The sequence below is a fragment of the Coregonus lavaretus genome, assembly GCF_964263955.1.
Source record: "Coregonus lavaretus genome assembly, chromosome: 30".
Taxonomy (NCBI): Eukaryota; Metazoa; Chordata; class Actinopteri; order Salmoniformes; family Salmonidae; genus Coregonus; species Coregonus lavaretus.
In genome coordinates this window covers 9,893,840-9,921,578 of record NC_140017.1, presented here as the reverse complement: position 1 = coordinate 9,921,578, position 27,739 = coordinate 9,893,840, and positions in this window count along the sequence as shown.

Genomic DNA, 27,739 nt, shown 5'->3' with positions numbered 1-27,739 from the left:
CGGAGTCACTCACCACCTTCCGGAGACATTTGAAACCCCACCTCTGTAAGGAATACCTGGGATAGGATAAAGTAATCCTTCTACCCCCCCTTACCCCAACCCACCCCCCCCCCCCCGCCCTAAAAAAAACAAACAAAAAAAACATTGTAAAGTGGTTTACTACTGGCTATAAGGTGAATGCACCTATTTGTAAGTCGCTCTGGATAAGAGCGTCTGCTAAATGACGTAAATGTAAATGTAAATGTAGTTCACCGATTAATTGGGTATTTTGATACCATATTGGAGTGATCCAATATAGTGCTACATAACGAAGGTTACATATGTAACCACGGTTATGTGAGCTATTGGACCACTCCAATCCTCTTATCGGTGATCTACGGCGCCTCAAAAAGGACACAAGGTTGGAGTAGTGCGGCGGCAGCTATTTAAGGGGGTCAGCCGCAGCACTACCCGGTACACGGGACTAATCTGAAATTCTTACTAAGAATGTATCCTGCCGAGCGGAAGGATACCGTGTTGGAGTGATCCAATAGCTCACATAACCGTGGTTACATATGTAACCTTAGTTTTTCAATGTTTGAGTTTAAACTGCTAGGGAAGAGAAGACAACGCAGCTATTAGTCCGTTTTTTTTCTTCTTTTGTTGGTGTAATTTTAGCGGGAAAACACATTTTGGCTGGTAAAAAATCAGAGTGGCTGGTAGATTTTTAATTGGAGAATTGATAGACACAGCAAAACAATGCACAAAGTGAAGTTATGAAACAATGCATACCAACGAAATGGCGGGAGAGAGCGCATTCTGAAGAGAGATGTGCCTTGTGCATCTGTGCCACAATCCACATATTCTTGGACTGTGTCATCCCTGCGGCCTCCTCAATGGATTAGTCCACTGAGACAGGTGCAAATCAGACAGGTGTGCCATGAACATTTATTTGCGAATGCTGGACAAAAAAAAAAGGAATGTTTTCAATACAGACCCCTTTTGTCATATTCCATATGAGGCACATATATATACCTTATGAAAGTTGCACAGTATACCCTTAATCTTGTAATAAATCAAATCTAGTGATACATAACTTGACATTTCTGCCATCCATTTTGACATTGTGGGAGGATAACCAACCTTCCAATTAATGGTAATGTATTTCTTAGCCGCTATAAATGCTAAGTTACACAGTTTCTTCTGATAACAGTCTCCAGTATCAACATTTCCAAGCAAACAAAAACAGGGAGAAGGGAGAATCTGTAGACATGTTGAGATAAAAGAACATACTCTTTGCCAGAATTCAACCAGCCTTCACAAGATCATAACATTCAAATATGTTCCCTTTTGTGTTTTACACCTTCGGCAGAGTAATTACATTTCTTAGTGCATGATATTCAGTTTCACTGGCATACAGTATGTTCTATGGATGGTCTTAAACTGTAGTAATTTATGTCTGCGATTATATGAACATGACTGGGCATTAAAACATATCTGTATCCATTCATCATCATAAAAAGTTTCTCCCAGCTCTTCAGCACATTTTTTGTGTCATCGGGAAAAGCCTCTATCAACCTTTGATACAGTTTGGAAATCAACTTGAGGTTTGTCAGACTGCCTTAAAATAGTTTCAATCTTTGACGCTTCTGGCTTGTCCAGTGTTTGCTGCACTGAGAGAATAAAGTGTTGTATCTTCAAAAGTTCACCTCAGCGCCATCACAGACTGGTCTTCCCTGGTTGCCTGTTCCTGCTGTGACCCCTGTCAACATCTGATCCTGCTCAGATGAGGCATGACAAAGAATTACCTTGGTGTACATTTATACCTTATATTATCCAAGAATAGACTCAATGGTTCAATAATTGAAATGACCATTATTCCCAGATCCCAGAATGTAGCCTACCCATCACCTAATGGGGATCAGCTAATGGAGATCCTAACAAAATACCATATACGAAAAATGTATAACTGATAGATGCACACACACACTCTACATGTTAATGTTTTAAATGTATGTAAATTGTAAAGTATTTTTTTTTGGTCTGTAATGTATTTTTCGTTATGTGTCAGACTCAAGTAAGACTAGCTGTCGCCATTGGCGTCAGCTAATGGGGATCCTAATAAATCATATCAAAATCAAGTCACCTCAAGATGGAACTTTGTATCCATTTATTGATCGTTATAATATACTGCAAAATTCATCTGAGCTCCGTAGACTGGTTTCCCTGGCTGTCTGACCCTGCAACGACACCTGTCACCATCTGATCCTGCTAAGACATGATGAACATAGTGTTGTGTACTTAATGTGCACAATGACAGTGTAGCCTGTAGAGCTGTTTATACCGTGTCAGTGTGAAAAGTAGGGAATTAGCTATGGAAACTGAAAAGATCAATTACATTGCAATACTGACTCTAATAAAAACTCACATTGCGCTGTCAAAAAATGTCAGAATATCGGTGTTCTGTTTTAGTTGTAATTCTTTCCTAGAATTTCACTTTCCCTGTTGTTGATCTGGCGTAATTTCCTTCAGCTAGAAAATGACCTGTCATGACTTGTTAGGAGGAAGTTGGTCATTGTTGCCTCATGTAGAGCTCAGAGTGCTCTGTTTCAGTTGTCTGCTCACAATTTCAGCCATCCTTTACGTTGTATGCCTTAGGAAGCTTTGTCAGTGAGTATTTTCATTCCTTTTGCATATATCTTTCGTTTCAGAGCATTAGTTGTGGAATTTGGATGTATATGTTTACTTTGTGGAATAGATGGAGACTTTGTTGTCTTTGTGTTTCAGTTTGACGCTGTTTCAACTCAATACATCTTGTGAACATGGAGATCATGCTTTGAGGGTTATTGATGTGGAGGCGTTTATCATGCTGTCATAATATGCACAGTAACGCATACGGAGGACAGTATAGTGAAATGACAGCTCTCTAGCAGGCAGGACCACAAGTTGGATCAAGCAACAGACACTGATAATCCGTCACAACGCCAAGAGAGGCCTACAACAATGACGGCAGTGTAAAGACAACCTCCAACACACTATGGCCGAGGAGCAGGCATCCACCTTCAAACCAGGTCTCGTGCCTCAGCCTCATCCCACCATTCAAGCAGCTCATCTACAGGAGCCACAGCCACCATAGCAAGGGCAAAAGCAGAAGCAGCAAATGCTCGCCTCTCCTTTGTGGAGAAAAAAAGAAGAATGAAAATAGACACAGCACAATTAGAAGCATCTATGGACGTGTTGAAAGAGGTAAAAAAGGAAGCAGCTGCAGCAGTGGCTGAAGCTGTGGCTCTAGAGGCCGCTGCTGATTTAAGCAGTCAGAAAAGTAGCTGCAAACTCAAGCTCGACTCTAACCCACTCGACCCCACACAGCGAACTAGGGAGTATCTCATGGAGCAAGCTAAATCCTACGACACTCCCAAGGCAACGACAGGAGTAGAGCTGTCTTCTGACGACAAGACTAGACAAGGATATACCAGGCCAGAGCCCGCACGTAATACCCTATTACAGCATCTCAAGCCTGAGATTAGTTCCCCTCCTGTTGACACCACTACCGCTGTAGAACTCCGCCTCCCTAATCCGGAGTCAAGGCCAGCCAAGCAGTTTCATCTCACCCCTAGCGTACACAGTTCCCTTCAAGAAGGCCAGAACAACAGCTGGACCCAAAGAGGTATGCACAATGACGGAAGTCATCCACCTGCTCCACATTACAAGCGCACATGGGAAGACCCCCAAAGTGGGAACCCAAACGTTACCGACTTCGTGAGGTACTTTGTTCGTCGCGAGCTCATCACCACGGGTCTACTCCAATTTGATGACCAACCGGAGAGCTACAGGGCTTGGCGGCGCTCCTTTCGCAACGCCATCAGAGGCTTAGACTTAACCTACAGTGAAGGAACAGATCTTCTGGTTAAGTGGCTTGGAAGAGAGTCTACTGAACATATAAAACGAATCTGAGCCGTTCACGTAAACCATCCAGAACAAGGTTTGAGGATGGTTTGGGATAGACTCGAGGAATGCTACGGTTCGCCAGAGGTGATAGAGAGATTACCCAAAGCTGAGTGAGTTGGGCGACCTGCTTATGGAGCTTCAGTCCACCAAGGCCGAAGGAGACCTCCCTGGCCTAGCTTTCCTTGATACAGCTCAAGGTGTTAAGCCTATAGTCCAGAAATTGCCCTTCGGGTTACAAGAGAAATGGATCTCCATTGGTTCCAACTACAAGCAACAATATCATGTTCCGTTCCCTTCTTTTGCCTTCTTTGTTGACTTCGTCATCCAGCAAGCCAGAATCAGGGAGAGAAGTCTCAGTTCACAAAACAGAGGTATTCCCTGACACAGACAAGCCTATTAAGAAAGGCGAGAACTTAGAACGGCAGTGCCCTATTCACAAGAAGCCTCACCCCTTATGGAAGTGCCGTGCCTTCTGCGAGAAACCACTGGACCAACGCAAGTCTTTCCTGAAAGCATATGCTTTAGATGTTGTTCATCCTCCTTTCACATTGCCAAGAACTGCAAGTCAAGTGTTAGCTGGACAGAATGTGAGAGTCATAATAGCGCCCATCATCCAGGACCACCCCCTTGGGTCAAAAAGGCAGACCTTCCTACAGAGCACGGTGGGGAGGAAGCGCTCACACCTCCCATTGACGTAACGTCCCAGTGTTGCTCTAAGATCTGCCTCGTCAAAATCTAAACAATAGGCTACCGAGCAGTGACATTCTATGCCATCCTCAACGAGCAAGCAACAGATCATTGATTTGTTCTGAGTTCGTCTATATTTTCCAGGTACAAGGCCCCAGCTCTCCCTACTCCATTAAGACCTGTGCCGGAGTGATGGAGACAGTAGGAAGAAGAGCCAACGGCTACCAGGTAGAATCTATGGATGGGCAAGTCAGTCTTCCGCTGCCAACTCTCATCGAGTGTAATGAGATCCAGAACAACCGATCTGGGATTCCAACTCCAGACACAGCGCTCCACCATGCTCACCTGAAACCCCTTGCTCACCTCATCCCAGAACTCAAACCTAAAGCTCCCCTCATGCTCCTTCTGGGAAAATACATTATCAGAGTCCATAAGGTGTGCAAGCAAGTTAATGGGCCCCATAACTCACCATAAGCCCAGAAGCTTGACCTCAGATGGGTCATAATAGGCAACGTCTGGATGGGGAGCGTTCACAAGCCTCTCTCAGTGAGTACCTTTTAAACAAACACTTTGGAGAAAGGATGCCCTACTCTCTTCGAGCCATGTCCCAACTTCTTCTTGATGAGAGAAATATTCCGGAATGCCCAAGCTCCCAACCTGCATTATGCTGCTACAAAAGTCTTCCTTGCGACAAAGAGGAAATTCACTTGGGCTGCAATGTGTTTCAGCAAACTAGAGACGACAATAAAGTGGCCTTCTCCATCGAAGACAGCACTTTTCTGAAAATCATGAAGGAAGGGATCAGGAAGGACAACAGCAACAATTGAGTGGCACCATTACCATTCAAGTCGTCAAGACGTCGTCTCCCCGACAATAGACCTCTAGCGCTGAAACGCTTCTCCTCCCTCAGATGCAACTCCCTTAGGAAGCCCGAGATGAAAGACCACTTTGTCTCTTTCATGGAGAAGATTTTAGAGAATGGTCATGCTGAAGTGGCGCCGCCACTGAAAGAAGAAGAAGAATGTTGGTACCTACCTACATTTGGTGTCTATCACCCAAAGAAGCCTGGTCAAATCCGTGTGGTCTTTGACTTCTGTGCCCAATACGATGGAGTATCCCTCAATGACGCCCTCACGACTGGGCCCGACCTCAACAACACACTCCTTGGGGTGCTTACTCGCTTCCGTAAGGAATCTGTCACTGTGACAGCGGATATTCCACTGTTTCCTGGTGAAACAAGAAGACTGTAACTTCCTGAGATTCCTGTAGTTCCAGGACAACAACTTGTCCAAAGACATCATCGATTACTGCATGAAGGTCCATGTCTTCGGCAACAGTCCTTCTCCAGCAGTAGCCATCTACGGCCTCAAACAGTCTGTTCAAGAAGGAGAACCAGACTACGATCCTGATGTCAGACAGTTTGTGGAACGTTACTTCTATGTCGACAATGGCTTAAAGTTATTTCCTACAGTCCAAGATGCAGTCACCCTGCTCAAGAGAACACAAGAGATTCTCGCCAACTCAAATCTGAGGTTACACAAGATTGCCTTCAAGAAGGATGTAATGGAAGGATTTCCATCTCAAGATAACGCAAACGACCTCAAATATCTCAACATAGGGTCAGACACTCTGCCTATGCAGCGCACCTTGGGTCTCAACTGGGGCCTCAGGAAGATGAGAAGCCCTTCACATGCCGAGGATTGCTATCAACGGTGAAAAGTCTGTACAACCCACTGGGATTTGTGACCCCTGTCACCATTCAAGGCAAGTCTATTCTCAGGGAGCTCACAATGGCCAACGATGAATGGGACTCGCCCCTGCCTCCAAAAATGGAGGAGCCATGAGTTGCATGGAGAGAGTCTTTGAAAGAGCTATGCAACCTCCATATCCCTAGGGCTTACACTAAGGTCTCACCCCCAGAAGCTAGACGAAGAGAACTACAGTGAGAGACAAAAGTATTTGATCCCCTGCTGATTTTGTACGTTTGCCCACTGACAAAGACATAATCAGTCTATACTTTTAATGGTAGGTTTATTTGAACATTGAGAGACCGAATAACAACAAAAATATCCAGAAAAAGTCATGTCAAAAATGTTATACATTTATTTGCATTTTAATGAGGGAAATAAGTATTTGACCCCTCTGCAAAACATGACTTAGTACTTGTTGGCAAAACCCTTGTTGGAAATCACAGAGGTCAGACGTTTCTTGTAGTTGCCCACCAGGTTTGCACACATCTCAGGACGGATTTTGTTTCACTCCTCTTTGCAGATCTTCTCCAAGTCATTAAGGTTTCGAGGCTGACGTTTGGCAACTCGAACCTTCAGCTCCCTCCACATATTTTCTATGGGATTAAGGTCTGGAGACTGGCTAGGTCACTCCAGGACCTTAATGTTCTTCTTCTTGAGCCACTCCTTTGTTGCCTTGGCCGTGTGTTTTGGTTCATTGTCATGCTGGATGGAATACCCATCCACAACCCATTTTCAATGCCCTGGCTGAGGGAAGGAGGTTCTCACCCAAGATTTGACGGTACATGGCCCCGTCCATCGTCCCTTTAATGCAGTGAAGTTGTCCTGTCCCCTTAGCAGAAAAACACCCCCAAAACATAATGTTTCCACCTCCATGTTTGACGGTGGGGATGGTGTTCTTGGGGTCATAGGCAGCATTCCACCTCCTCCAAACACGGCGAGTTGAGTTGATGCCAAAGAGTTCCATTTTGGTCTCATCTGACCACGACATTTTCACCCAATTTTCCTCTGAATCATTCAGATGTTCATTGGCAAACTTCAGACGGGCCTGTATATGTGCTTTCTTGAGCAGGGGGACCTTGGGGGCGCTGCTGGATTTCAGTCCTTCATGGCGTAGTGTGTTACCAATTGTTTTCTTGGTGACTATGGTCCCAGCTGCCTTAAGATCATTGACAAGATCCTCCCGTGTAGTTCTGGGCTGATTCCTCACCGTTTTCATGATCATTGCAACTCCACGAGGTGAGATCTTGCATGGAGCCCCAGGCCGAGGGAGATTGACAGTTCTTTTGTGTTTCTTCCATTTGCGAATAATCGCACCAACTGTTGTCACCTTCTCACCAAGCTGCTTGGCGATGGTCATGTAGCCCATTCCAGCCTTGTGTAGGTCTACACTCCTGTCCCTGACATCCTTGGAGAGCTCTTTGGTCTTGGCCATGGTGGAGAGTTTGGAATCTGATTGATTGATTGCTTCTGTGGACAGGTGTCTTTTATACAGGTAACAAACTGAGATTAGGAGCACTCCCTTTAAGAGTGTGCTCCTAATCTCAGCTCGTTACCTGTATAAAAGACACCTGGGAGCCAGAAATCTTTCTGATTGAGAGGTGGTCAAATACTTATTTCCCTCATCAAAATGCAAATCAATTTATACAATTTTTGACATGCGTTTTTCTGGATTTCTTTGTTGTTATTTTGTCTCTCACTGTTCAAATAAACCTACCATTAAAATTATAGACTGATCATTTCTTTGTCAGTGGGCAAACGTACAAAATCAGCAGGGGATCAAATACTTTTTTCCCTCACTGTATGCATATTCTCGGATGCATCCACAAAGGCAATAGCCGCAGTTGCCTACCTCAAAGCGGGCGCCACACCCAGCATACACGATTCCAAGGTTGGAACTCTGCGCAGCAGTCTTGGCAGTCGAGTTGGCCGAGCTCATCACGTCAGAAATAGACATCGAGCTTGATGATGCAACCTTCCACACAGACAGCAAGGTGGTGTTAGTTTACATCAACCATGAGACCCGGCGCTTCTACGTCTATGTCAGCAATCGAGTCCATCGGATAAGGAGATCTACTCGTCCAGAACAGTGGCGCTATGTACCTACAGATCAGAACCCTGCAGATCATGCAAAGAGATTCATCCCTGCAGCTTACCTCTCAGACACAACCTGTCTCTCTGGCCCAGCGTTTCTGACACGCCAGTCTCTCAGTCTTGAAATGGACTCTTTTGAGCTCATCAACCCCTCTTCAGATGCTGACGTTCACCCCCAAGTGTCCACAATGAAGACAACTTCACCCAAGCAGCTTGGATCCTTACGCTTTTCAAGGTTCTCCACGTGGAAGTCATTGACTCGTGCCAGCACTCACCTCGTTCACATCGCTCGTCTCTTCAACAACAATACAGTGGCAAAAGAAAGCAACCAAGGTAGCAGCTACTCTTCCTGGGGTCCAGCAAAATTAAGGCAGTTATACATTTAAAAAAACATTAAAATAAATTCATTACAGATTTCACAGCACACTAAGTGTGTGCCCTCAGGCCCCTACTCCACTACCACATATCTACAACACAACATACATGTGTACATGTGTGTATAGAGCGTATGGTATCATGTGTGTGTGTATGCATATGTCTGTGCCTATGTTTGTGTTGCTTCACAGTCCCCACTGTTCCATAAGGTGTATTTTTATCAGTTTTTTCAATCTGATTCTACTGCTTGCATCAGTTACCTGATGTGGAATAGAGTTCCATGTAGTCATGGCTCTATGTAGCACTGTGTGCCTCCCATAGTCTGTTCTGGACTTGTGGACTGTGAAGAGACCTCTGGTGGCATGTCTTGTGGTGTATACATGGGTGTCTGAGCTGTGTGCCAGTCATTCAAACAGACAGCTCGGTGCTTTCAACATGTCAACACCTCTCACAAACACAAGCAGTGATGAAGTCAATCTCTCCTCAACTTTGAGCCAGGAGAGATTGACATGCATATTATTAATATTTGCTCTCTGTGTACATCCAAGGGCCAGCCCTGCTGCCCTGTTTTGAGCCAATTGCAATTTTCCTAAGTCCCTCTTTGTGGCACCTGACCACACGACTGAACAGTAGTCCAGGTGCGATAAAGCTAGAGCCTGTAGGACCTGCCTTGTTGATAGTGCTGTTAAGAAGGTAGAGCAGCACTTTATTATTGTCACACCCTGGTTCTGGGACTCATTATGTTGAGCCAGGGTGTGTGCAATCTATATGTTTGTATTTCTATGTTTGCATTTCTGTTGGGTTGTTTTCTAGGTTTGGTCATTGACTCCCAATCGGAGGTAACGAGTGTCAGCTGTCGGCTCGTTATCTCTGATTGGGAGCCATATTTAATCTGTATGTTTTCCTGTGGGTATTGTGGGTTTTTGTTCTTAGTTCTGTCAGTGTGGCAGAGGACTTCACGTATCGGTCTTGGTTTGTTGTTTTGTTCCAGGTTCAGTATTTTGTCACTGTTGGACTTCACTATCGTCTTTTGTTTTGTAGTTACGTGCTTTCTTTATTAAAGTCATCATGTTCACTCAACACGCTGCGTATTGGTCTGCTCCCTTTATAGACGATCGTGACAGAAAAACCCACCATACCAAGACCGAGCAGCGTGTCCAGGAGCAGGCAGCCTGGACGTGGGAGCAGATCTTGGACGGGCAGGGGTCCTGGACCTGGGAGGAAATCCTGGCCGGGATGGATCGCCGGCCATGGAGTGAGACGGTGGAGGCGCGCCGTAGAGAGGAGCTACGGCGTGATCAGGGTCGTCGTCGGACGGTCGTGAGTCAACCCCAGAACATTTTTAGGGGGGGGCACACGGCAAGGACGACGGGGCTAACGGAGGCAGAGAAGGGGCGAATCCAAGAGGCCACCAGGTTACGGGGGCTACTGGTGAAAGGAGGGAAAGGAGATGTAGAGGCACGGCGTGAGAGGCTGAGGTGTGTATCCAGTCCGGTCCGGCCCGTTCCAGTTCCCGGGGTAGAGCCAGTGGTGTGTGTCCCCAGTACGGTCCGGCCTGGTACGGCCCCTCGCACCAAATGGACGGTGCGCGTCTCCAGCCCGGTCCGACCTGTTCCTGCCTCTCGCACAAGGCCTACGGTGTGCTTCGCCAGCCCAGCCCGGCCTGTTCCTGCTTCCCGCACTAGCCCTGAGATGCGTGTCCTCAGCCCGGGACCACCAGTTCCGGCACCACGCACTAGGCCTTATGTGCGTCCCCAGGGTCCAGCATGCCCTGTTCCTGCTCCCCGCACTAGCCCTGAGATGCGTGTCCTCAGCCCGGGACCACCAGTTCCGGCACCACGCACTAGGCCTTATGTGCGTCCCCAGGGTCCTGCATGCCCTGTTCCTTCTCCCCGCACTAGCCCTGAGATGCGTGTCCTCAGCCCGGGACCACCAGTTCCGGCACCACGCACCAGGCCTATAGTGCGTCTCGGCCGGCCAGAGTCTGCCGCCTGCCCAACGGCGCCTGAACTGCCCGTCTGCCCAACGGTGCCTGAACTGCCCGTCTGCCCAACGCCGTCTGAACTGTCAGTCTGCCAAGCGCTGCATAAGCCGCCCGTCTGCCATGAGCCTTCAGAGCCGTCCGCCAGACCGGAGCCGCTAAAGCCTTCCGCCAGACAGGATCAGCCAGAGCCTTCCGCCAGACAGGATCAGCCAGAGCCTTCCGCCAGACGGGATCAGCCAGAGCCTTCCGCCAGACGGGATCAGCCAGAGCCTTCCGCCAGACGGGATCAGCCAGAGCCTTCCGCCAGACAGGATCAGCCAGAGCCTTCCGCCAGACAGGATCAGCCAGAGCCTTCCGCCAGACAGGATCAGCCAGAGCCTTCCGCCAGACAGGATCAGCCAGAGCCTTCCGCCAGACAGGATCAGCCAGAGCCTTCCGCCAGACAGGATCAGCCAGAGCCTTCCGCCAGCCATGAGCAGCCAGAGCCTTCCGCCAGCCATGAGCAGCCAGAGCCTTCCGCCAGCCATGAGCAGCCAGATCCGTCAGCCAGCCATGAGCAGCCAGATCCGTCAGCCAGCCATGAGCAGCCAGATCCTTCAGCCAGCCATGAGCAGCCAGATCCGTCAGCCAGCCATGAGCAGCCAGATCCGTCAGCCAGCCATGAGCCGTCCAGCCAGGATCCGCCAGAGCCGTCCAGCCAGGATCCGCCAGAGCCGTCCAGCCAGGATCCGCTAGAGCCGTCCAGCCAGGATCCGCCCGCCAGCCAGGATCCGCCAGAGCCAGCCAGCCAGGATCCGCCATTCAGTCCGGTGCTGCCCCTTAGTCCGGTGCTGCCCCTTAGCCTGGTGCTGCCCCTTAGTCCGGTGCTGCCCCTTAGCCTGGTGCTGCCCCTTAGTCCGGTGCTGCCCCTTATCCTGGTGCTGCTCCTTATCCTGGTGCTGCTCCTTATCCGGGTGCTGCCCCTTAGTCCGGTGCTGGCCCTTAATCTAGTGAGGTTAAGGTGGAGGGTGGTCAGTTGGAGGAGGCTACGTAAGCGGGTAGTGACTATGGTGGGGTGGTGGTCTAGGCCGGAGCCAGAACCGCCACCGAGGAGGTATGCCCGCCCAGCCCTCCCCTGTTTGGGGGTTTTGAGGCGCGGTCGCAGTCCGCGCCTTTAGGGGGGGGTACTGTCACACCCTGGTTCTGGGACTCATTATGTTGAGCCAGGGTGTGTGCAGTCTATATGTTTGTATTTCTATGTTTGCATTTCTGTTGGGTTGTTTTCTAGGTTTGGTCATTGACTCCCAATCGGAGGTAACGAGTGTCAGCTGTCGGCTCGTTATCTCTGATTGGGAGCCATATTTAATCTGTATGTTTTCCTGTGGGTATTGTGGGTTTTTGTTCTTAGTTCTGTCAGTGTGGCAGAGGACTTCACGTATCGGTCTTGGTTTGTTGTTTTGTTCCAGGTTCAGTATTTTGTCACTGTTGGACTTCACTATCGTCTTTTGTTTTGTAGTTACGTGCTTTCTTTATTAAAGTCATCATGTTCACTCAACACGCTGCGTATTGGTCTGCTCCCTTTATAGACGATCGTGACAATTATGGACAGACTTCTCCCCATCTTAGCCACTGTTGTATCAATATGTTTTGACCATGACAGTTTACAATCCATGGTTACTCCAAGCAGTTTAGGCACCTCAACTTGCTCAATCTCTACATTATTTATTACAAGATTTAATTGAGGTTTGGAGTTTAGTGATTGATTTGTTCCAAATACAATGCTTTTAGTTTTAGAAATATTTAGGACTAATTTATTCCTTGCCACCCACTCTGAAACTAACTGCAACTCTTTGTTGAGTGTTGCAGTCATTTCAGTCGCTGTAGTAGCTGACATGTGTAGTGTTGAGTCATCCACATACATAGACACTGTCTTTACTCAAAGCCAGTGGCATGTCATTAGTAAAGATTGAAAAAAAAGTAATGGGCCTAGACAGCTGGCTTGGGGAATTCCTGATTCTACCTGGATTATGTTGGAGAGGCTTCCATTAAATAACCATCATTTTCATAATGGATGCATGCTTATTAGTAACTGGAATAAGCAATTTCATAAATGTGTCAAGTGCAGTGTCTGTTTTCTCCTCATTACACACCACGGACCAACATATATTCTTTACATCAACAACATAGGAATCACTACAACACTTATTCTATGACCTCTTATACACAATATTAGGCTCAGCCTTTGGAACTTTGGTTTTCCTAGATATGGCTACTATATTGTGATCACTACATCCAATGGATTTGGATACTGCTTTCAAACAAATCTCTGCAGCATTAGTAAAGATATGATCAATACATGTTGATGAGTAATTCCTGTACTGTTTGTAACTACCCTGGTAGGTTGACTGATAACCTGAACCAGGTTGCAGGCACTGGTTACAGTTTGAAGCTTGATGAAAGCCTGATGAAAGCCAGTCAATATTTAAATCACCCAGAAAGTATAACTCTCTATTGATATCACATACATTATCAAGCATTTCACACGTTATCCAGATACTGACTGTTAGCACTTGGTGGTCTATTGCAGCATTCAACGCTAAGCCACAAAACGCTCACTACTCTGATGGCAGAAGTGGATGCCATCATCAATGCCAGACCTCTGGTTCCAGTCTCTACAGATCCAGATGACCCTCATACTTACACCTGCTACTCTCCTCACACAGAAAGTGAGTATCCCTTCGAATCCTGCTGGCGACTACGGAGCCAAGGACCTCTTTAAGCGGCAGTGGCTTCAGGTTCAATACCTTGCAAATACCTTCTGGGATAGGTGGAGGAAACAATATCTTTCTTCACTTCAGATAAGAAGGAAGTGGCAGTCAAACCAGCTCAACCTCGAGCCTGGAAGCATTGTGCTCCTCAAAGACAAACAAGTCAAGAGGAATGAATGGCCTGTTGGACTTATCACGCAGGTCTTTCCCAGCAAGGATGGTAAAGTCCGTAAAGTCGAGGTTGGCTCTGCAAGCAAGATGGAATTAAGCTCTTTCTTAGGCCTGTCACAGAGACAGTCCTTCTCTTTCCTCCAGATGTCTAAACAAACAAGGTCTCTTATATGGACATTCCATAGTTATCAGAGTGGCATTCTATCATGCCAGGTGGGGAGTGTTCTGTTTTAGTTGTAATACTTACCTTGAATTTGGCTCCCCCTGTTGTTGATCTGGAGTAATTTCCTTTAGCTAGAAAATGACCTGTCGTGACGTGTTAGGCAAAATATCAGGTCACGTTCATATCTGGTTTGTATTTTAGGACAGATTACATTGTCTTATGCAGACATTCTTGTCTTTGTTTCAGTTTCACGCTGTTTCAACTCAATAAATCTTGTGAACATGGAGATCATGCTTTGAGGGTTATTGATGTGGAGGCGTTTATCTTGCTGTCGAAATATGCACAGTAATGCATACGGAGGACAGTATAATCGGTCTTCAATCGTTTGGCCGGTGATTTCATCATTTGGTTCAGGTCCAGTGTGATTGAGGCAAAAATAATAGCTAAAGTTAGTGAGCTAGCTAGCTAATGTTAGCCAACTTTTGGCTAGCTCTAACGTTACATAAACTGATGAAAACTAGCCACGTTTAATTGCCTTCTGTTGAAATGGGACAGAAAGGCTACAAAACATTTCCATACACACAACAGCTGTTAGATACTGCTACCTGACAGATAGCTAGAGGCTAAAGCTGAACTGGCTGTGGTAGCTACTAGCTAGCTAGTTCATTCTCTTCAGACAGAACTTCAGTCAAGCGGGAATGAAAAATTACTGAAGCTAATGTTACAGTACATGTCAGTTACAAAACTAGTTCAGCACTGGGATTAAAAGTTTTTTTTTTTCTTCTGTTAAGTCAAACAGTAGTTACCTTGCCAGCTACATCAGTCAAATAAAGAGTAGCCATTTCTGCTCTGCTTGCTTTTACAACTCGAAGAAAAAGCTCAACACACACAGAGAGACAGCAGCTGCAGACAGCAGCACCGTGTCTTTCAGAAGCTTAGCCTTCACACAGCCTGTCCACGTGCTCTGTGGTGTCAATGTGATCCTAAATCCAGCCGTCTGAAACCGCCAAACAGCCTACCCGACCGCTCTGATGCGTGCGCATGGTCTAAAGCACACCAATGCCGTTTTTAGTATCGCAGTACAATGATAACTCTGGGGGGAACAAAAATGCAATTTTAGAATGTGGGGGGGGGGGGGTCATGTCCCCCCCCCCTTCCCCAGTGAAAGTTGCGCCCCAGACTATAAGCTTTGGTTATTATACAGATCTAATTATTGTTTTACTGTATCTATTAGAAAAACCTTAGTAACCCAACTGCTGCTTCTTATCCTAGACTATGGTGACATCATCTACAAAGCACAACCAAGACCTTACTTTGAGAATTAGATGTAATTTATAACAATCTTTGCAGATTCATTCTTGAATTCCATTATAAGACACATTATTGCACAATGTATGCAACTCCAAACAGAAGACAACTGCAGTGGTACCAATTTATTTTTAAATGTATCAACTTACATTTTCCTGTATATATTAAGGAACACCTAACTTTACAAGACTCACACTACTCCTTTTGACAACAGCAGAAATTACAAATTACAAGGATACATCATGAGGTTGAAGTAAGATCTTTCAGATACGAAGGCCCAACTAATTGGAATAGTTTACTTATAGAAATCAGAGCATTAAAACTACACAGTGAATTTAAGAAAGCCGTTTTTAAAATGTTAAGAACAAACAGTGTGTATTTAATTAACATAAATATTCACATGTGAAGATATCTGTAAATATGTATGTATAGTTGAAGTCGTAAGTTTACATACACCTTAGCCAAATACATTTAAACTTAGTTTTTCACAATTCCTGACATTTAATCCTAGTAAAAATTCCCTGTCTTAGGTCAGTTAGGATCACCACTTTATTTTAAGAATGTGTAATGTCAGAATAATAGTCTAGAGGGTTATTTATTTCAGCTTTTATTTCTTTCATCACATTCCCAGTCGGTCAGGCAACGCTACTAAAATTACTATTTGGTAGCATTGCCTTTAAATTGTTTAACTTGGGTCAAACAATTTCGGGTAGCCTTCCACAAGCTTCCCACAATAAGTTGGGTGAATTTTGGCCCATTCCTCCTGACAGAGCTGGTGTAACTGAGTCAGGTTTGTAGGCCTCCTTGCTCACACATGCTTTTTTAGTTCTGCCCACAAATTTTTATAGGATTGAGGTCAGGGCTTTGTGATGGCCACTCCAATACCTTGACTTTGTTGTCCTTAAGCCATTTTGGAAGTATGCTTGGGGTCATTGTCCATTTGGAAGACCCATTTGCGACCAAGCGACCCCCTTTTTCCTCCAAACATAACAATGGTCATTATGGCCAAACAGTTATATTTTTGTTTCATCAGACCAGAGGACATTTCTCCAAAAAGTACGATCTTCGTCCCCATGTGCAGTTGCAAACCATATTCTGGCTTTTATATGTCGGTTTTGGAGCAGAGGCTTCTTCCTTGCTGAGCGGCCTTTCAGGTTATGTCGATATAGGACTCGTTATACTGTGGATATAGATACTTTTGTACCTGTTTCCTCCAGCATCTTCACAAGGTCCTTTGCTGTTGTTCTGGGATTGATTTGCACTTTTTGCAGCAAAGTACGTTCATCTCTAGGAGACAGAACGCGTCTCATTCCTGAGCGGTATGACGGCTGCGTGGTCCCATGGTGTTTATACTTGCGTACTATTGTTTGTACAGATGACCGTGGTACCTTCAGGCGTTTTGGAAATTGCTCTCAAGGATGAACCAGACTTGTGGAGGTCTACAAGTTTTTTTTTGCGGTCTTGGCTGATTTCTTTTGATTTTCCCATGATGTCAAGCAAAGAGGCACTGAGTTTGAAGGTGGGCCTTGAAATACATCCACAGGTACACCTCCAATTAACTCAAATTATGTCAATTAGCCTACCAGAAGCTTCTAAAGCCATGACATCATTTTCTGGAATTTTCCAAGCTGTTTAAAGGCACAGTCAATTTAGTGTATGTAATATTCTGACCCACTGGAATTGTGTTACAATGAATTATAAGTGACATAATCTGTCTGTAAACAATTGTTGGAAAATGTATTTGTGTCATGCACAAAGTAGATGTCCTAACCGACTTGCCAAAACTATAGTTTGTTAACAAGACATTTGTGGAGTGGTTGAAAAATGAGTTTTAATGACTCCACCCTAAGTGTAGGTAAACTTCCGACTTCAACTGTATTATAGGTACTTATTATTAGTAGTTGTAGCAGTAGTTTTTATCAGTTGTAGGCCAATTAGTAGTTGTACACCAACTTTTTAATGCTGTTAATTCACATTATTATTATTATTATTATTATTATTATTTCATTGTTATTTTTATTTGACAGTAGTTGCCATATTATTATTATTACTAAGTATTTTTTTTATTTTTTTTATTTGCACACTTGAAAACCAGATGGTGCATCTAAAGAGATTTCATCCTACAAAATAAAAACATTCAAATAACAATCACCTTTGTCAGCGATTACAGTTTTGAGTCTTTCTGGGTAAGTCTTTTTACAATTCTTCATGCTCTGTGAAGTTGGTTGTTGATCATTGCTAGACAGTCAATTTCAGATCATGCCATTGATTTTCAAGCCGATTTAAGTCAAAACTGTAACTAGGCCACTCAGGAACATTCCATGTCATCTTGTTAAGCGACTCCAGTGTACAGTCGTGGTCAAAAGTTTTGAGAATGACACAAATACTAATTTTCACTAAGTCTGCTGCCTCAGTTTTGATGATGGCAATTTGCATATACTCCAGAATGTCATGAAGAGTGATCAGATGAATTGCAATTAATTGCAAAGTCCCTCTTTGCCATGAAAATGAACTTAATCCCCAAAAAACATTTCCACTGCATTCACCCCTGCCTGATGACCAGCTGCCATCATGTCAGTGATTCTCTCGTTAACACAGGTGAGAGTGTTGACGAGGACAAGGCTGGAGATCACTCTGTCATGCTGATTGAGTTAGAATAACAGACTGGAAGCTTTAAAAGGAGGGTGGTGCTTGAAATCATTGTTCTTCCTCTGTCAACCATGGTTACCTGCAAGGAAACAAGTGCCGTCATCATTGCTTTGCACAAAAAGGGCTTCACAGGCAAGGATATTGCTGCTAGAAAGATTGCACCTAAATCAACAATTTATCGGATCATCAACAACTTCAAGTAGAGAGGTTCAATTGTTGTGAAGAAGGCGACAGGGCACCCAAGAAAGTCCAGCAAGCGCCAGGACCATCTCCTAAAGTTGATTCAGCTGCGGGATCGGGGCACCACCTGTGCAAAGCTTGCTCAGGAATGGCAGCAGGCAGGTGTGAGTGCATCTGCACGCACAGTGATGCGAAGACTTTTAGAGGATGGCCTGGTGTCAAGAAGAGCAGCAAAGAAGCCACTTCTCTCCAGGAAAAACATCAGGGACAGACTGATATTCTGCAAAAGGTACAGGGATTGAACTGCTGAGGACTGGGGTAAAGTCATTTTCTCTGATGAATCCCCTTTCCGATTGTTTGGGGCATTCGGAAAACACCTTGTTCGGAGAAGACAAGGTGAGTGCTACCATCAGTCCTGTGTTTTGCCAACAGTAAAGCATCCTGACACCATTCAAGTGTGGGGTTGCTTCTAAGCCAAGGGAGTGGGCTCACTCACTCAATTCTGCCTAAGAACACAGCCATGAATAAAGAATGATACCAACACATCCTCCAAGAGCAACTTTTCCCAACCATCCAAGAACAGTTTAGTGATGACCAATGCCTTTTCCAGCATGATGGAGCACCTTGCCATAAGGCAAAAGTGATAACTAAGTGGCTCGGGGAACAAAACATCGAAATTTTGGGTCCATGGCCAGGAAACTCCCCAGACCTTAATCCCATTGAGAACTTGTGGTCGATCCTCAAGAGGCGGGTGGACAAACAAAAAACAACAAATTCTGACAAACTCCAAGCATTGATTATGCAAGAATGGGCTATCATCAGTCAGGATGTGGCCCAGAAGTTAATTGACAGCATGCCAGGGTGGATTGCAGAGGTATTGAAAAAGAAGGGTCAACACTGCAAATATTGACTTTTTGCATAAACGTAATGTAATTGTCAATAAGTCTTTGACACTTATGGAATGCTTGTAATTATACTTCAGTATACCATAGTAACATCTGACAAAAATATATCATAACACTGAAGCAGCAAACTTTGTGAAGACCAATACTTGTGTCATTCTCAAAACTTTTGACCACGACTGTATATTTGGCCTTGTGTTTTAGGTTATTGTCCTGCTGAAAGGTGAATTTGTCTCCCAGTGTTGGAAAGCAAACTGAACCTGTAGGATTTTGCCTGTTTATTTAGCTCTATTTAATTGCCAATGACAAGCATACCCATAACATGATGCAGCCACCACCATGCTTGAAAATATGAAGAGTGGTACTCAGTGATGTGTTGTGTTGGATTTGCCCCAAACATAACGGTTTGTATTCAGGACATACATTTAATTTTTTTGCCACATTTTCTGAAGTTTTGCTTTAGTACCTTATTGCAAACAGGATGAATGTTTTGGAATATTTGTATTCTGTACAGGCTTCCTTCTTGTCACTCTGTCCTTTAGGTTAGTATTGTGGAGTAACTACAATGTTGTTGATTTGTCCTCAGTTTACTCATATCACAGCCATTAAACTCTAATTGTTTTAAAGTCACAATTGACCTCATGGGTTAGGAAGGACACCTGTATATTTGTAGTGACTGGGTGTATTGATATATCATTCAAAGTGTAATTAATAAGTTCACCATGTTCAAAGGGATATTCAATGTCTGCTTTTTTTATTTGTACCCATCTACCAATAGGTGCCCTTCTTTGCGAGGCACTGGAAAATCTCCCTGGTCTTTGTGGTTGAATCTGTGTTTGAAATTCACTGCTTGACTGTGGGACCTTACAGATCATTGTATTTGTGGGGTACAGAGATGAGGTAGTAGTTAAGAAATCATGCTAAACACTGTTATTGCACACAGAGTGAGTCCACGCAACTTATGTGACTTATTTAGTCTTGCCATAACAAAGAGATTGAATACTTATTGACTCAGTTGACAATTCAGTTTAAAAATTGTAATGAATTTATAAACATTTCTAAAAACACAATTCCACTTTGACATTATGGGGTATTGTGTGTAAGCCAGTGACACAAAATCTCAAATTCAGGCTGTAACACAACAAAATGTGGAAAAGGTTAAGGGGTTCTGAAAGCACTGTACATAATGATGACTTTTGCTCTGTTTACAAAAAATGATGTTTGTTTCACGGTCCACTTCATTTGGACATCTTTGAATGTAATGCTTGTCTATAATGTGAAGATTCATATGTAGACACACATCTTTTTGACAAGGATTAGTTGCTTTGTACATTTTCAACTTGTATGCTCCTTCAAGAAGCTGGAAAACTGCATGGATCTGTTTGTGGTTTCATATTTATTTTCATTATATGGAAATGTGTTTGTTATCCCTCCGAAGGTTTCAGTTGGGTATTCTTCCATGTTTTCATGAGAAAATGCACAGCAAGTTATTTTCCTTCACCCTCACTGCCAAGTTAATTTGGGCTCTGTCCATATTTGTTGATTATCTAAATATTTCCTTTATTTGTGAAATCTCCATCGGTAAACAGGATTAGTTCAACAGGGAGATGGATTATCAAGCTCTATTAAATGCTGCCCACACAAATACATTTCATTTCACAATGTTATCCTCCACATTTTTTATGTAAACCAGCGAAGGCTTGTGTTTTCAGTGAATGCCAAGTTCATTGACGTGCTTATATGTTTGAATGAAACATGTATGTGTTTGTATGTCAGAATTGTGTAGGTGGGTGCTATCACCAGACTGTTAAAAATTACTAATGAGAATAGATCAATCAATGCTTTTCATTCTCAACACAGTAGGTTTTCACAGCTTGCAGTTGTCCTTATTTACCATAACCTAACAACTAAACACATTTCTGTATCTGCATTGAATGTCCCCTGCCTGGCCAGTCCAGTGTCGAAAAATGCTAAATACATTTTATATTATTACAGCATACTAAACATTTTTTTTTTCATTAACACATCCCACTTTATCCTAGGGAACTCTTGACAGTGAAAGCCTGTGCAGCAGATCTCTGTATAACTCCAGCTAAATGCAGAACATTCTTGTCTCACACGTTGTTACCTCACCACCCTGTTAATTCCACTCGCTCAGACATATGTTGTTGTCAGGGATGCGATCCTCTGAGCAGTAAGTGATGTTCCTAGTTGGGGCTAGTTGTGCTGTCACGGCCCATTCGTCTCCATTCAGCCTGGGCACTCGGGTAGTTTCCTCCCCCAGCGAGCGCTGCCGTGTGGCGGGCTGAGATGATGGATCTGTGGGGCTGGGGCTTATATACTGGATTAGACCTGGCACGTCGATGTATGCCCATAAGAGCCCACCCTGCCAGTCCTTGCCTGGCAGACAGCATATGCCATATGCGGAAGCACTGTGGAAAAGTGTTGACCTCGGAGGCGAGCCCAGACTTGGTGGTAGAGTCCCGTTGACGAGGGTGTACCTGGCAGATGGAGCTGAACAAGGGTATGACTTTGCCGTCAGGACCTCCCCGTCGCCCTGCCGTTGCCGGTGGTGTGAATCAGTGAGATGTTTTTAATTTGCACTTTGTGCTCAGGCTGCCGGGGCTGGCTGCGAAACCAAGGTAAACCCTGACAGACTGTAAAGTGTTTCCAAGGACTGCTGTCTGGAACGGCTATGAAGTAACAAAACAAATGGGATGGTATATTTGCCACCTCAACCATAGTTGCATTAGCGGTAGAGAGGACACACTCACACTTTTTACTGCCAGTGAATAGTGTGTTGCCTGGGTGGGATAGTTGGAGCAGCAGATGCTTAGTCATAAAGAGAGATGTATGATTGTTTTAGCAATGTGAGCTTGAAGAGACCAGTGAGAGTGTTTAGGCTATTATTAAAGCATTTGAGGCGCTGAATAAGGCTTTAACTGCAAGAGAGCAATAACATTTTCCAATTCTTAACTTGATAACTACCTTTGATTGGCCAACACATATTATAGGATAAACAGTGATACTAGCAGACAGCTCCTGCTAAAGAAGTCTCTTTTTTTTTTCAAATCAAATCAAATTGTATTTGTCACCTGCATTGAAACGCTTACTTACGAGCCCTTAACCAACAATGCAGTTTTAAGAAAAGAATAGTTAAACAAACTAAAGTTTAAAAAAGTAACACAATAAAATCACAATAACAGGGGGAACCGGTACCGAGTCAATGTCCGGGTGTACAGGTTAGTCAAGTTCATTGAGGTAATATGTACATGTAGGTAAGGGTAAAATGACTATGCATAGATAATAAACAGCGAGTAGCAGCAGCGTAAAAAAAGGGGTCAATGCACAGTCTGGGTAGCCATTTGATGAATTGTTCAGCAGTCTTATGGCTTGGGGGTAGAAGCTGTTAAGGAGCCTTTTGGACCTAGAATTGGCACTCCGGTACCGCTTGCCGTGTGGTAGCAGAGAGAACAGTCTATGACCTGGGTGGCTGGATTCTTTGACAATTTTTAGGGCACACTCTTCATTCTGCGTGTGTGTGTGTGTGCGTGGAAATGTACGTGCAGGTGTGCATGTGTCTAGCCTCTGTGTTTCATTCTGATGACACACCACAGTAGAGACTGCATTAGCAATCCTCAAATCAATGCTAATTGAGTTGGTCTGGGATAGAGCGCAAAATGGAAATATTATATTACACAGAGAGAGGTGGACAGAGGGAGACACACTCATGCAGTTGGTCTCTAGATTGTATTATCCCAATGCAGATAATGACCACATATGCTATTTATTCCCCACAATGCATCTGAAGTTAAGCTAAAATACTGCTGGCTCAGTAAAAACAATCCCACTTTTCTCTATCAGAATGTTGTAAGAGCTCAATCCACATTGTCCAAACCAATAATGCAAAGTGATCGAGTGGTGAAAAATGTGCTAATACATCACCCTGTACTTAGTTCAACACAATACTAAAAGTAAGAGTCAATATTAGGCAACACAATTAAAGAAGTAGTGGAATATACTGTATATCCTAACAACACAACATACCCACTGGATATTTCGGCATTGGGACATGGATCTTTTGAAATGATCATTTCCACTGTATTCATGCATCTCTCTGAAGCAGTCATGAAAAATGTTGCATGTATGCAGTTTACATTCTATGGATTAAATGAAAAAGCACACTCCATTATGCACTAGCCTGCAGTACCTTGTTAGTTGATGTGCTATACTATCGGTTGTGGGAACCATAATAATGAAGTCTCTCTCTGACTGCTACTTTAGCTACAGTTGAAGTTGGAAGTTTATATACACCTTAGCCAAATACATTTAAACTCAGTTTTTCACAATTCCTGACATTTAATCCTAGTAAGAATTCCCTGTTTTAGGTCAGTTTGGATCACCACTTTATTTTTAGAATGTGAAATGTCAGAATAATTTATATTGTTTAACTTGGGTCAAACGTTTCAGGTAGCCTTCCATAAGCTTCCCACATTCCTCCTGACAGAGCTGGTGTAACTGAGTTAGGTTTGTAAGCCTCCTTGCTCGCACACACTTTTTCAGTTCTGCCCACAAATTTTCTATAGAATTGAGGTCAGGGCTTTGTGATGGCCACTCCAATACCTTGACTTTGTTGTCCTTAAGCCATTTTGCCACAACTTTGGAAGTATGCTTGGGGTCATTGTCCATTTGGAAGACCCATTTGCGACCAAGCATTAACTTCCTGACTGATGTCTTGAGATGTTGCTTCAGTATATCCACATAATTGTCCTTCCTCATGATGCCATCTATTTTGTGAAGTGCACCAGACCCTGCTGCAGCAAAGCACCCCCACAGCATGATGCTGCCACCCCCTTGCTTCACGGTTGAGATGGTGTTCTTCGGCTTGCAAGCTATCCCCTTTTTCCTCCAAACATAACTATGGTCATTATGGCCAAACAGTTATATTTTTGTTTCATCAGACCAGAGGACATTTCTCCAAAAAGTACGATCTTTGTCCCCATGTGCATTTGCAAACCGTTGTCTGGCTTTTTTATGGCGGTTTTGGAGCAGTGGGTTCTTCCTTGCTGAGCAGCCTTTCAGATTATGTCGATATAGGACTAGTTTTACTGTGGATATAGATACTTTTGTACCTGTTTCCTCCAGCATCTTCACAAGGTCATTTGCTGTTGTTCTGGGAATGATTTGCACTTTTTGCACCAAAGTACGTTAATCTCTAGGAGACAGAACGCGTCTCCTTTCTGAGCGGTATGACAGCTGCGTGGTCCCATGGTGTTTATACTTGCGTACTATTGTTTGTACAGATGAATGTGGTACCTTCAGGCATTTGGAAATTGCTCCCAAGGATGAACCAGATTTGTGGAGGTCTACAATTCGTTTTCTGAGGTCTTGGCTGATTTATTTAGATTTTCCCATGATGTCAAGCAGAGAGGCACTGAGTTTAAGGTAGGCCTTGAAATACATCCACAGGTACACCTCCAATTGACTCAAATGATGTCAATTAGCCTATCAGAAGCTTCTAAAGCCATGACTTCATTTTCTGGAATTTTCCAAGCTGTTTAAAGGCACAGTCATCTTAGTTTATGTAAACTTCTGACCCACTGGAATTGTGATACAGTGAATTATAAATGAAATAATCTGTCTGTAAACAATTGTTGTAAAAAGTACTTGTGTCATGCACAAAGTAGATGTCCTAACCGACTTGCCAAAACTATAGTTTGTTTACAAGACATCTGTGGAGTGGTTGAAAAACGAGTTTTAATGACTCCAACCTAAGTGTATGTAAACTTCCGACTTCAACTGTATGTATGTTGTGATGTAACTAGAATCTCAGTGTTTCTCCGAAGCTCCCTACAGCTTCTCTGTAGCCCCCGGCAAGTATTTTGAGCTTTTATTTAGGTTTTGGTTCTGCCAATTTACCTGTTATATTATTGCACATTGTTGACAACATGTCTACATCCTCCTATTAAAAAACAGATTACATACAATTTCGTTTAACATACACTCAGTTATTGCCCACAATGATAGACAGAAATACAGTAAGTGTTAGGAGCATTCAATCACTCTCTAACGTTACACCATCCTCCACCATTTTCACCTTGACTTGATTCGATAGGGGCAAAATGGTGTCCACCAAGATCTCTCACGTCATCTGTCAATATATTCCATCACTCTGAATGGATCAGTTTCAGCAGGCTGACAGGAAGCTTCCATGATAGCCCTCAAATTGGCACATTGACCTTCTATATCACATTGACGTTATATATCCTGAGACATGTGTTGAATGATTCACTCCTCTTTTAATCTCTTCCCTCGTTCTTATTGTGAACGGTGGGCAGTACAGCAGCACTGTAGCAAGGAGCCTGGTAATGAATGCAATCAGAAAGAGGCAGAGTTGCTAGGCAGTTACTCGGCCCTTTCTGGAGAGGAAAAGGCCTATTAGTATACATGTAGGATAGGAGGTTGTGCAGGAAATATGAAGGATGGGTTGTTAATTGAAGACAGTGTAAAAGAGAGAAAAGCCGCTTCTCCACATTCAATCAACAGTTCCTGATTGAGCAGAATGGAATTTTGAATTAATTCCTGTCACTTTTGGATTAATTCCTGTCAACCATCTTTGAAACGTTCTACCATGTCAAATTACATGTTCAAAAAAGTGATATGAAATTGTACAGTTTCTTGTATAAAATAATAATGTTGAACTTTGCCAGGGCTATGCCAAGGCCATCATTCGTTTGAACAGGCTGTCTGAAGTATCAGTCTTTATTTAAATAAAAAATGTCCTTTGTATCAGAGTTAAATTGAATCATAGCAGTTATCCCCCTCAGGAAAGGTCAATTGAAAATCTTTTACTTTTCGACAATAGTCACATATGACATATTCTTGAAATCTACCTAAAGTCGTATGATGTGTTTAATTAACCACACTGGTTATTGTGTTATAGAAATATATCAAAACTATAGTTTTGAGCGTGTATCATGCAACAATCCCGTCAAAGCAGGATATATGTATAACTTCAGCATGAAAAAATTGCCAAGTTTGGGAGGGTAAGCATGTTAATCTGACTTTACTAATGACATGCTCACTGGTCAGCTGTTGAGTGGGAGGCTGGGTAGTACCACTCACACCAGCAGAGGGAGGACCTCTGGGCCAGAGGATACAGAGTGCTGGGAGATTGGTATCCAGGACAGCCCTGCCAGCTGGGTCTCCCACCCACCTCTCCCCTACTATATGTAGCTGTCACTCAGAGGAGAGGCGGGGCCATGAGGAGGGCACAGAGGGGATGGAAGAGGGTTTTCATTTTCTTTTAGTCTTACATAGCATGTTATTGACACAATACCATGACATATCGACATACTGGTTTTCAGAATGATCATGTGCTGCTATTTGTTATGACGAGCCACCAATTATTCCGTTGACTTCAGCACTATAGGTATTATTAAACTGGGGTATTTTAGAAAACAATGCCAACATTGTGTTGCTTAATCCTCCAATATCCTAAACATGTGGGCTTACATGGGTAACCTACACAAGAGGAATGTATTACCATAAATAATGCCTGATAAAATAATCTTGGAATACAAGGCGCCAGAGAGACTTCTAAAGGAAACCAAATTAATGGGTGATTCAAAATGTAATTGTATTTCCCTTTGCTCTCTGTTATGTGTGTTCTCTGCTATGTGATACTTCAGTGATTAAGAATGAACAGGATTGAGGATGATTGTATTCACAGCAGTTTTAAATGTGATGTACATTAAATCTGTCTGGTTGTGTACAGACAGAGCATAACATCCAGCGGAATCATTCCGCCCACATCATTTTCTGATGTTAAATAATGTGAATGTATTTTTATACCACATATCATGACTAATATCACTAGTGAAATAATGTCTGAGTGTCACTGTTGATTATGATGATATGTGTGAAGCATGATTATGTCTATATGCCTACTTGTGTGTTTTGTTTCATATCCATGTCAGGGGATAAAACCCACTTGGCATTTTTCCTATTTTGTTGCCTTACAACCTGGAATTAAAATTAATTTTGGGGAGGTTTGTATCATTTGATTTATACAACATGCCTACCACTTTGAAGTTGCAAAATAAGTTTTATTGTGAAACAAACAAGAAATAACACAAAAAAACAGAACTTGAGCATGCATAACTATTCACCCCCCAAAGTCAATACTTTGTAGAGCCACCTTTTGAAAGCAATTACAGCTGCAAGTCCCTTAGGGTATGTCTCTATAAGCTTGGCACATCTAGCCACTGGGATTGTTGCCCATTCTTCAAGGCAAAACTGCTCCAGCTCCTTCAAGTTGGATGGGATCTGCTGCTGTACAGAAATCTTTAAGTCATACCACAGATTCTCAATTGCATTGAGGTCTGGGCTTTGACTAGGCCATTCCAAGACATTTAAATGTTTCCCCTTAAACCACTCAACTGTTGCTTTTGCAGTATGCTTAGTGTCATTGTCCTGCTGGAAGGTGAATCTCCGTCCCAGTCTCAAATCTCTGGAAGACTGAAACAGGTTTCCCTCAAGAATTTCCCTGTATTTAGCACCATCCATCATTCCTTCAATTCTGACCAGTTTCCCAGTCCCTGCCGATGAAAAACACTGGTGTTCTCGGGGTGATAAGAGGGGTTGGGTTTGCACCAGACATATCGTTTTTCTTGATGGCCAAAAAGCTCATCTGACCAGAGTAACTTCTTCCACATGTTTGGGGAGTCTCCCACATGGCTTTTGGCGAACACCAAATGTGTTAGCTTATTTTTTTCTTTAAGCAATTGTTTTTGTCTGGCCAC